This window comes from Phoxinus phoxinus, assembly GCF_949152265.1.
Source record: "Phoxinus phoxinus genome assembly, chromosome: 9".
Classification (NCBI taxonomy): Eukaryota; Metazoa; Chordata; class Actinopteri; order Cypriniformes; family Leuciscidae; genus Phoxinus; species Phoxinus phoxinus.
In genome coordinates, this window is record NC_136884.1 from 28,856,546 (window position 1) to 28,869,286 (window position 12,741).

Here is a 12,741-nt window from a genome sequence, read left to right on the forward strand (position 1 = left end):
TGAAAGGTGCAAAACAGATTTGAGGTGTTTTTGGAACCAAAAACGTGTGACGGGGCGGTTGGAGTCGACTGTGAAGAGTGGGTCGGAAGGGGATTTAGTCCGTGAGTTTCTGAAAAGTAAATAGGCTGAGAGAGTTTGGTATGGTTGGATTGGTGATAAGAGATTGAAAATATATATGAAATGGTACTGTTTTACTTTTCTTGATGAAGTAGGAGATGGTTTCGTTGTCTAGCACTGATAGATCTGTGGTTGTGGGGTGGATTTTTGGGTTAAAGCTGGAAGTGATGGTGAGTTCTGAGCATCTTAGAAAACCGAAAAAAGCCAATATGAACATTGCGTCCAGTGTGCGGGCAGTATTGGTGGAGTGGTAACCTCTGCGGAGGGTGGAGATGCATTTCGTGAGTATGTCTAATGTTATTGGTTGTCTGGCATCTGGGCGGGTTGGTTGGGTTTTTTGGATACCTTTGATGAGCATTGAAGTCTGAGAATTTGCTATATTTGAGGAAGGTGAACCAAAAAGGAGTTTGTGGAAGAATTGGATTCCGCTTAGATAACCCTTAATGGAGCAGGCTTTGAGGTTCTTGGTGCTGTTGAGATAGGAAATGAATGAAGTGATGGTGAGCAGAGAAAAATTGAGAAAAGGCAGGATGTATGTGAAGTGAAAAGACTTGAAGCACTTCCATGTGGTTAGGTAAGATTGGAGGGTGCTGGGTGAAACAGCTTGAAGAATGGAATTAAGGGAGGCGTCGAGAAGTGGTTTCAATGGGTGGTTTATGGGAATATCAGCTCTGAATAGTGAGGTACTGGAGTTTGAAATGGGTCCGCATCCGGTGCCAGCAGCCTGAATTTCTGAAAAGCAAAGCGGGAGAGGGAGTCAGCTATTTGATTTCTGGAACCGGGAGTTAAAATGAACTGATCGCAAGCTGCAATCCAGATGAGCCGTCTTAGGAGAGGCATTAGCGCGGGGGAATTTGAGCGGCCTTTATTGATGCAATGCACAGTTGCTTCGTTGTCGCACTATACCATGATGCTGTTAGTTGACCATTCTTTACCCCACAGGAAAGCTGCTACCACTAAAGGATACAATTCGAACAGCGCTGAGGATGTTAGTGACTGCGGTGAGTCTAACAGCTGGGCGGGCCATGTAGACGCTGTAGCAATACAGATATTTTTTGTACTGCCCCTTTAAGTACTTTAATTTTCTGTCATTTTCTGTCATCTCCTCCCAAGCTATACTCTGACAGGATTGGAGGAGAGGGAAAATTAACGTCGGAAATGAGTATATAGGGGCATGGTTTAAAGAGTATGGGAAATGTTCAACTAACGAGTGGAGTGCATAACATTACTGTTGGAGGCAGTTCATTGCGGGTGGTTTTTGTGAGAGAAGAGTGTGTTTTGGGCATCGTGGAGAGGAGGTAGTGCTGCTGGGTTAGCTCTCGCTAGCAGGTGTGTCTTTTGGCCTGCGGCTGTTTTCACAGCGGACTGGAGGGAGTTTTGCACCGTACTCCTAGATGGCTTGGTGGAGCAGGGAAACAAGATAGGAGCAAGACGGGCTGATGCTGGCGATGTTCCCAAGTCACTCTTGATCCCGTGCTGCCAACTTGGTCAGTGTTGTTATATTTTAAACCCCGAAAATTCACGCATGCACACACACACACACACACACACACACACACACACACACACACACACACACACACACACACAGTGCCGCAGATTTAATGAGTGCTATTAGTTTTTCTCTTGTTTTGTTTTTCCTTTCTTTCCACTTTTTGAACTTGCAGATTTATTGCTAACGTACCGTGATTTAAAGTGTTGATTTTTCTCTTGTTTATTCTTCTACTATTTTTTGAAGTAAATTGTGGTGATAAAAAAAAAGATTTGCATATAATTTCTTATGTTTTTTTCTATTTTCTTTTTATGTAACTAGTGGTTTTTATAGCTATCCGGAACGATAATATAAATCTTTGTGGCAGGTGTACACTTGTCTGGTGCCCGAACATTAATGACTGATTGTTTTTTTTTCTCTCTCTCGAGGCTTCGGGACTGAGGGTCGATGTTACACAGTTGCCGACCACATTAAAATATCGGCACTGTGGTCTAGCGGTTAGGACTCCGCGTTATCACGCTGGAGACCTGGATTCGATACTCGCCTCAGAATTTTTTATTTTTTTTTGTTGTTGTTAAATTTTATTTTTATTTTCATTGTTAAGCGACCACCGTTACAACGCGAACCAACGGCCTTGGTAATACCCCCCGAAACCGATGGAGGGAGCTGCGTCGGTAAACAGTTGGATATCCTCGGGGAGAGAAATCAGGTCATTATAGAAAAATTACAGGCCGTTCCATTGTTTAACCCCCTGGGGTCTGAGGGGTTTTTGGGGCCCTTGAGAGGTTTTGACATGCCCTGACATTTGTGCTTATTTCAGCTACTTACAACATACCTTTGGCCAACACATAATTATGCTGTATTGCAGCACAAACTCTGCTACAATAATATGTGAGCAAAATGGAAGTTACATGTTTGCATTTTATAGAAAAAAAATATTATGCGTGGTTAGTAAGTTTTGGGAAAAAATGTGTCACTGCAATGAGCTCATATAACTCATACTGAATAGTTTGGCACAAGACTTTTGAGTTACCATTCTTGTAGGCTAGAATGTTTACTACAAAATGATGTGAAAATCATTCTGATCACTCTTTCACAAAACAACAATATAATGATTTAAACTTTGCAAGTCAGTTTTTGTGCCAGCACTTCTTTATGCGTAGGGGTGTTGATGGCCATGAATATGAATGAGGGGAGACAATAGACACTCCCCCAATGGCTAATGCCCCCATCACAGTGCTGTGAGGCAGAGAGGAGAATCTGAGAATGAGAGGAGATTCAAAAGTTTTGTTTTTAAATCTGTTTTTATTGTAATTCCTCTATGTGGAGGAACTAAATGTTGTGCCTCACAAGACCACAGTGCTACCGTACATATATAAACATATAGTACCAATCAAACGTTTGAACACATTACCATTTTTAATATTTTTAATATTTTTGGAAGATGGCTGCATTTATTTGATAAAAAATACAGAAACAACAGTAATATTGTGAAATATTATTACAATTTAACAATGATTTTCTATTTTAATATACTTTAAAATATAATTTATTTCTTTGATCAAAGCTGAATTTTCAGCATCCTTACTCCAGTCTTCAGTGTCACATGATCCTTCAGAAATCATTCTAATATCATGATTTGATAATCAGGTATTATCAATGTTGGAAAAACAGTTATTATTATTATTATTAAAAAGAAAAGCATTTATTCAAAATAGAAATCTTTCCTAACTATATACTTTAACACATCCTTTAAAAAAAGAAAGAAAGGTAGTGTATACTGTTACAAACAGACTCATGGGCGAATGTGAGTAAACAGAGGTCACTTGCGGTCCAGTTTCCCAGGCAGGAATCACGCAGTCTGTGCAACCATGTCAACATCAGTCTCGGTTTTCCATGACAGGGTGGACTTGGACCTGTTGCTTATTTGCCATGGCTCTCTTCGGGACCGGTGCTTGGACATGTTCATTGTCACATCTGTTGATAACACAATCAAAGAAACTGTATTATTATCGCTATCAATCACTATGGCCATGGATTAAGAAAAAGACAACCGATTTTGTAATTTCACACAAGAATAGGTAGGCCCTACTTGTATATTATGACCAGTATATTATGTATATTGTAAACACAATTACATTTCATCAGTAAAATATTATGTCTGTGCACTTACCATCATTCTCGATTGAGAACTGAACGACACCTGCGTCCTCTGCGGTGCTGGAGAAGGAGAGTGTGATGCAAACACATTCCTAAAAAAATAAAAACAACTGTGTTAGCATACATTATCCAAAGATGGGCGATTAATGGGTATGGACGCACAATGCATGTAGTCTATATATCTGTTGATGGGCCATAGGACGGAGAAATATCTATTTATGGGCCATAGATCGCGCTGTTGATGGCCATTATCTGCGCACGCACTTACAGCATTTAAAACATTTACACCTGCATTCACAATCATCTGTGGCAATATTTTAGCGTGTGTCATAGGCTAACCAAAACCGAACATTTATATATAAAAATATAATGTCTAGTATTTAGACAGTAGGCTATCACATTTTACCGGAGGCTGAAATATATTTGCACGAAATCATATTTACACCTAAGCAGATATTCGCAAAAGTCAGTATTTTTAGCATGATAATCAGTGTCATAAGCTAATCAAAACGGATTGAAATATAATACAAATATGTTTAGAGAGTAATATCACATTGAAACACGACCATATACGAATGTTAGGGATATTGTAAGGCAATATTTCCTGTAATATGTCAAAAGCTAACCAAAACTAAGCAAAATATAGTCTGAAAATTCACATGAGTTCTATATAATCAGAAAAGAATTATATAAACACTAAACAACTTACTCGAACTTGTATCTTCTTCTGTGGGATCAATTCGCTCTTGAAAATGCAGCCGTTCTCCGTCTGAGATGCAACCGTTTCTCTGAGGAAAAGGTGAATTCTTCCTCGCTGTCCATAATCATCTGGAGGACGACTTTACCGGAGAAGCGTGCCATCCTCAAAACGCGATGAACTATCCGTGAATCTGACAAGAAACTGCGAGATGGCATTGATCGGAGGGCGTGTGCGATGCGTATAGATCACCTCAACTATTAGCATGTGAATAGCGCCGCGGGGCGTGGCGGCCTCAGCTCATTAAAAATAATGAAGAGAGAACGAAAAACTGCGCCTCTCCTTGGTTTCAAACGGATTACATAAACTAAGAATATGTGTTTTTTAATATAAATTACTTCATTTAAAAGAAGAGAATTCTAGCTTCATAAAGACAAATGTCTCGTTCCTGAGTGACAAGTATTCGCTGAGTTACAGTTCATTTTCGGACGCGTTTCAGAATGGACTTCCCTGACAGAGAGAAGGCAGAACTCGCATCATGTTTATTTTTCTTTATTTGGCGAAAGACACAACACTTTGTTTTTATTGTGAGTATACACAAAAAAAATAGAAACTTAACTGGATCGAATGATGTAAAACACTTAAATGTAAGATCAAAACCAACAGAGTATTTTGAATATCTTTTGCACTGATAAGAAAAAAAGCGAGCAGATCACGCCGGCGTGATTGCCGACCCCAGGGGGTTAAGGAAAGTTATCCATAAACTGAGCTCGTTGCGACATGAAGTAGTCAGGGAGATTTGATCCTCCAGCGCGTGAACTGATGATGCGAGGAAGAGGAGATGTGAGATGAAAGGGCGGCCTTGCGGGATGATGCGCATCGCAAAGTTTAAATGGCCGAGCAGAGATAGTAGCTCTCGTTTAGAACAATTTGAATTTTCTAGGAGGTTGGAAGCTACCAGAATGATCCTGTCGATTTTTTCCTTGGGTAGAGAGGCTTGGAAGTTAACTGAGTCCAAGTTGATGCCTAGAAATTCGATGGATGTGGCTGGGCCCAGGGTTTTGTCCTGAGCGATTGGAATCCCGAGCTCAGCGAAGACTTTTTGGACTGTGAGGAGATGCGCGGCTGGGATGGCGTCGTTCGGTGAGATGATTAGAAAATCGTCTAGCAGGTGGATTAAGTATGGTATTGAGTAATTATTGGAAAGGATCCAACAAATGGCTTCTGATAACATGTCAAAAATCTTGGGGCTGCTTTTGCAGCCAAAAGTTAAACGGACGGCAAAATAAAATAAACCTTGCCAGCGTACGCCGAACAAATGCCATGAGTCTGGGTGAATGGGCATCACTTTAAAAGCAGAGGTGATGTCAACTTTAGCGAGCCAAGCGCCGTAACCTGCATCTTTAATCAAAGTTATAGCCTGGTCAATGGTGTGGTAATTCAGACAAAATTGTTCGAGCGAAATAAGGCTGTTTATGCTTGGAAACGGGGAATTGTGTGGGGCTGAGAGATCGATTATCAAGCGTTTTTTGCCTGAAAATTTCCTGGTAGCCACGCCGATGGGACTGATGCGGAAACACTCGAAAGGAGGATTTTTGAATGGACCAATCATGAAGCCTGAATCGATTTCTTTTTTAATCAGGATGTCGACTGTGTCGGGTTCAGCGAGCGCGGACTGGAGATTATCGCATATGATAATTTGGGTGGGGAGGCTTTCAACGCCGGGTTCGAAGCCGCGCTCAAGACCAGACAGTAAATAGTCGGTAAAGTCGGTGTTAGGGTGGTGGGACAATTCAGTGGACAGACGAGAAATATTCACAGGAGTCGACAAGTAATTTTTTGAATCTTTATTTACGGACCTTTTGACAGGGCATATGGTGTGGGTGTGAGCGCCGCCACAATAGCTGCAAATATGTAAATAACGGCAGCGTTGCCGTGAGCAATGACCTGCGTTGAAGTTGTGGCAAACTTGACTATTGGATGGGAACTTTCTCCTTTTGGAATCCGAGTCGTTGAAATTTGTGTTTGCTGGCCGTGGAACGTAACTAGTTGATTTCCCAGCTGGTGCTGAATCTGGGCGGGGAGGATTTGGAGGGTTAATCAAGGGACAGGCTGTGGTGGAGTGGGAAACGGATCTGCAAACGGTGCAGGATATGTTACGGCAGCCTAGGAACACTCTATTGTGCAATTCTGTGTCCAGGGCACCCCAGTATGGGCACTGGTTCCACTGGGCTATGTGGACGGCGTTTTTTGCTGAGAACAATTTATGGTAAGTATGGAAATGGGTTCCTCCGTATAATAGCGCGAGCTCTGCGATTATCGCGAGATAATCGTTTAGCTCTCTTCTCCTGTGGGGTAGCGCGGCGCAAATAATTTCGCTATACCGGCTGAAAGCAATAGCAAATTCGGAGAACGAAAGAATGCGAGATGAATTATTAACTGGGTTTTTTAGGGTAACTTCAAAATCGCCACAGTCGATTTGAGACGGAGGGAGGGAGTAAAGAGAGAAGGGAAGATAAATCGATGTCTGCACCTGCGAGGATCTGGGCTCTAATGTTACTGGCGACGGGGGGCGGTTCCATGGCTGTAGCGTTCGGCGGGATGATCCCTTAAATACACAGGAGCTAAACCATTTAGGGCTTTATAAGTCAGTAACAATACTTTGTAATTGATACGGAACTTAATAGGTAACCAGTGTAGAGATGATAAAATTGGCGTTATATTATCATATTTTCTTGACCTAGTAAGAACTCTAGCAGCTGCATTTTGGACTAACTGTAGCTTGTTTACGGAGGATGCAGGACAACCAGCTAATAAAGCATTACAGTAATCTAGTCTCGAGGTCATGAATGCATGAACTAACTTTTCTGCATCAGAAACAGAGAGCATGTTACGTAGCTTAGCAATGTTTCTAAGGTGGAAAAAGGCTGTTCTTGTGACATTTGAAATATGATTTTCAAAAGACAAGTTGCAGTCTAGTATGACACCCAGGTCTTTTACTGTAGGGGATAAAGTAACAGGACGTCCTTCTAGATTAAGGTTGTATTGTAAGAGGTTTTGTGGGCAGTTTTTTTGACCAATCAGTAATACCTCTGTTTTCTCTGAATTTAATAGAAGAAAATTACACGTCATCCAATATTTTATATCTTTAACACACTCTGTCATTTTAGATAATTTAGTGTTATCATCTGGTCGTGATGAAATATATAATTGAGTGTCATCAGCATAACAGTGGAAACTTATTCCATGTTTTCTTATAATATTACCAAGTGGCAGCATATAAATTGAGAATAGCACAGGGCCTAACACAGATCCTTGCGGCAATCCATAGTTTACTGACGTTATCTTTGATTTTTCCCCATTTAAATGGACAAAATGGTAATGGTCTGATAGGTACGATCTAAACCAGTTTAATGCCTGTCCCTGAACACCAGTGTAATTTTGAAGTCGATCTAAGAGTATTTTATGATCTATAGTGTCGAACGCAGCAATCCATCAATCCATCGCGCTCTTTAAGATCGCTAAATTCGAGGCCTCTGGTCGTACCTAGGATAACTAAGTCCACTAAAAGAGGGAGGGCGTTTTCACATCTAGCTCCTAAACTCTGGAATAGCCTTCCTGATACTGTCCGAGGCTCAGACTCGCTCTCCCAGTTTAAAACTAGACTAAAGACGCATCTCTTTAGCCAAGCATTCACATAATGCATCGTACCTTTTATACTACAGTTAAATCAGATCAAATGCATTCATATTATGAACAGCAGCTACGCTAATTATTTCCCATCTGCCTTTTTGGTTGTTATCTCGGGATGCCTGTCCCGAGATAACTCAAATAGAGTTCGTCACCTCCTCTCATGGAGACTTCAGATGCCCCAACGCCTGTGATGAGACGACTCGACGCCTGTGAAGAGACGACCCAACGCCGGCGATATGTTATGCCCTAAATTTATGATTAACTAACTGTATTTTTGTTTGTACATTTTTGAAATGCATTTTCTGTAAAGCTGCTTTGAACCAATATGTATTGTGAAAAGCGCTATACAAATAAACTTGAATTGAATTTAATAATGAGTTCACTGCTTTCATTAGAAGCTAAGAGCAATTTATCTGTTGGGTTCTCTGATGATCAATAACATTTACAAGATCTTGAACCAATATTTTTTAGCATATGTAGAATTATTTAACATTAATAATAAACTAAATCCTATAAAATCATCCGCTTCAGTCTATTTCAGATATAGATATCCATACATGCATGCGTATAACTAGGTAGCAGAAGCACAGGCAGAGTTTAAAGAGTTTAAAATAACCTGAACAGAAATTTCATCCATTTGAAGTTGGAGACATTGTAATGAATAGATTTGACTTGAGCCAAACTGACTTCTTTATTCCTCTGGCTCGGTGGTTGCTTAGCTGGGAGATAAGTGAGAAGACATAGGAATAGAAGGCATTAACATATACGTTTTTAACATACACATTAAGATACAATAGTCAACGTGTGGTCTACAGTGTTGAGGCATAAGTATTGTACTTTTGATTTGGAGATACTTTTATCTGAGCTATTTTATGCTACTTCATGATTTACTCCACTATGTATGAGAAAACATTTTCAAAATACTTTCACTACATTACATACATTTATCTGACATCTATAACTACTAGCTATGAAAATCAAGCTTTTCCAAAAATAGAGAAATAAGGGCATGTATTATATAATGCATTGCATAATAGTCCAATGAATAAAAAAACTATGTATGCATTAGTATGCTTTAAATAGTACAAGGGCATTTTTACTTAAAGCTGAAGTCGGCAAGATTTTTGTTGATCATATTCACTGAAACCGACACTATGTTCCGGCAGAACAACATAAATCAGCCATCCATCCATCTTCTTCCGCTTATCCGGGGCCGGGTCGCGGGGGCAGCAGTCTAAGCAGAGATGCCCAGACTTCCCTTTCCCTAGCCACTTCCTCTAGCTCTTCCGGGGGGACACCGAGGCGTTCCCAGGCCAGCCGAGAGACATAGTCTCTCCAGCGTGTCCTAGGTCTTCCCCGGGGTCTCCTCCCGGTGGGACGTTCCCGGAACCCTCTCGATGTGGAGGAGCAGCGGCTCTACTCTGAGCTCCTCCCGAGTGACCGAGCTCCTCACCCTATCTCTAAGGGATCGCCCAGCCACCCTGCGGAGAAAGCTCATTTCGGCCGCCTGTATCCGGGATCTTGTCCTTTCGGTCATGACCCAAAGCTCATGACCATAGGTGAGAGTAGGAACGTAGATTGACCGGTAAATCGAGAGCTTCGCCTTGCGGCTCAGCTCTTTCTTCACCACGACAGACCGGTACATCGACCGCATTACTGCAGAAGCTGCACCGATCCGTCTGTCAGTCTCCCGTTCCATCTTTCCCTCACTCGTGAACAAGACCCCAAGATACTTGAACTCCTCCACTTGAGGCAGGAACTCTCCACCAACCTGAAGTAGGCAAGCCACCTTTTTCCGACTGAGGACCATGGCCTCGGATTTGGAGGTGCTGATTCTCATCCCAGCCGCTTCACACTCGACTGCAAACCGTCCCAGTGCATGCTGAAGGTCCTGGTCTGATGGGGCCAACACGACAACATCATCTGCAAAGAGCAGAGACGAAATCGTGTTGTTCCCAAACCAGACACCCTCCGGCCCCTGGCTGCGCCTAGAAATTCTGTCCATAAAAATTATGAACAGAACCGGCGACAAAGGGCAGCCCTGCCGGAGTCCAACATGCACCGGGAAGAAGTCTGACTTACTGCCGGCAATGCGAACCAAGCTCCTGCTTCGATCGTACAGGGACCGGACAGCCCTTAGCAAAGGACCCCATACTCCCGGAGCACCCTCCACAGGCCGCCACGATTGACACAGTCGAATGCCTTCTCCAAATCCACAAAGCACATGTGGATTGGTTGGGCAAACTCCCATGAACCCTCCAGCACCCTGTAGAGGGTATAGAGCTGGTCCAGTGTTCCACGGCCCGGACGAAAACCGCACTGTTCCTCCTGAATCCGAGGTTCTACTATCGGCCATATTCTCCTCTCCAGTACCCTGGCATAGACTTTCCCAGGGAGGCTGAGAAGTGTGATCCCCCTGTAGTTGGAACACACCCTCCGGTCCCCCTTCTTGAAAAGAGGGACCACCACCCCGGTCTGCCATCCCAAAGGCACTGTCCCCGACGCTGCAGAGGCGTGTCAGCCAAGACAGCCCCGCAACATCCAGAGACTTGAGGTACTCAGGGCGGATCTCATCCACCCCCAGTGCCTTGCCACCGAGGAGTTTTTTGACTACCCCGGTGACTTCAGCTTGGGTGATGGACGAGTCCACCTCTGAGACCTCAGCCTCTGCTTCCTCCATGGAAGACGTGACAGCGGGATTGAGGAGATCCTCGAAGTATTCCTTCCACCGTCCGACAACATCCCCAGTTGAGGTCAACAGCTGCCCACCTCCACTGTAAACAGCGTTGGTAGGGCACTGCTTCCCTCTCCTGAGTCGCCGAACGGTTTGCCAGAATCTCTTCGAGGCCAGCCGATAGTCCTTTTCCATGGCCTCACCGAACTCCTCCCAGGCCCGAGTTTTTGCCTCCACAACCACCCGGCCTGCAGTTCGCTTGGCCTGCCGGTACCCGTCAGCTGCCTCAGGAGTCCCACAAGCCAACAAGGCCCGATAGGACTCCTTCTTCAGCTTGAATCAGCCAGTTTTAGAAAAACCCTGCGCTTCTACCTCCACCTGGAGACTGTTATTTGTTTTGCAAAAATCCACCGTTCCCGGTTCTTCTGGTCCAGTCAGCGCAGGGCTGTGAGATGTAGATGGGGCTAAGAAAAAGTCCTGGCAAAAACACATATAAAGATGAGGAGAGATAATGGCGAAGACATTGACATTGAAAGACGCACTTGCTGCGGTTTTAGAGGGCAGCAACGAGGATGAAAGGCAATTTCCGAGCCTGATGGATTTTCTTCTGATGAAGATGAGGATTATGATCACAGAAGAGATCCAGTTGAAGACGGGTAAGCGTATTTATTTTGTAAAAACCTTGTTTGCATGGTGCACTTTGTGCTAGGCTAACTATGACCATCTTGGCTAAAATAAGCTGTGCTGCTTTGTGTATCTGAACTTTAACAAATTGACTGCTCCTTTAGCAAAGTGTTTACTTTATGTAAAAGTTATTTTCTTGTGTAAAACTGGGGTACACTTACAAATAGTAACGTTGTAGGCTGTTCTTGGTGGTCTCCTTTTGATAACTAATGTAATATTTCTTCACCTCAATTCACAATTTAAATAACATTATCTCTTGTAGACGAATCGACATGTTTTGGCCATTGACTATTTTATCATATTGTTTATACTTGTATAGATGTGGCTTGATCTTTCATATCATTTTATAAAAATTAGATAAAGAGAAGATTAGCTGAAGGATATGTCAAATCCTCACACATCCTTGTTAGGTGTAGATTTGTGTGTGTGTGTGTGTGTATGTGGGGGGGGGGGGGATCTGAAATGAAGACAAGAGAGGAGGTGTAAACTTTATTTCAATGAAATTGATAATGCAAGTCCTAACTTATTTGTTCTTGTGTTTTTTTCAGAGAGGATTGACAGCTACCAGGGCCCAGTGTAACACAGGCAGCCTCACCTGTGCCTGCCACCAGGTCGCCACCAGCGCCTACACCGCTGTCATCATCACCAGCCCGGCCAGCCAAGAGGTCCCGTACCCCCCAGCATCAACCAGCACCCCCACCTACACAGCAGCCACCTCCACTGTCTTGGAAGACGGAAAAAGACCCAACATCGCTCCCCCTGTCTCCAGGTTTCAACCAGCTCGAACACCAGGGCCACAGCCCAGCTCCACTTCCACATATACCCCTCGACCTCTTCAAACTTTTCTTCCCTGTACAAACCATACAAACACTGTGCCAAAACACAAACAAGCAGGCTGCTAAACAAATGGCACAGGGAAAGAAATATAAATGGTTAGATGTGAACATAGGGGAGTTTTACAAGTACATTCGACTGCTTCTGTACATGGCCATGGTGAAACTCAACAGCATTGCAGATTACTGGAGACAGACTCACTTATTTTCTTTGCCACTTCCAGTACAGATCATGCCACGGGACAGACACAGAGCACTTTCTTGGACCTTCACCTTAGCGACCCTGAAGAGGATGTCCAGAACGACAAAAAAAGGGCACAGCCGACCATGACAAACTTTTCCGACTGAAACCCCTGATGAACACCATCAAAAATGCCTGCAAGTCATTTTA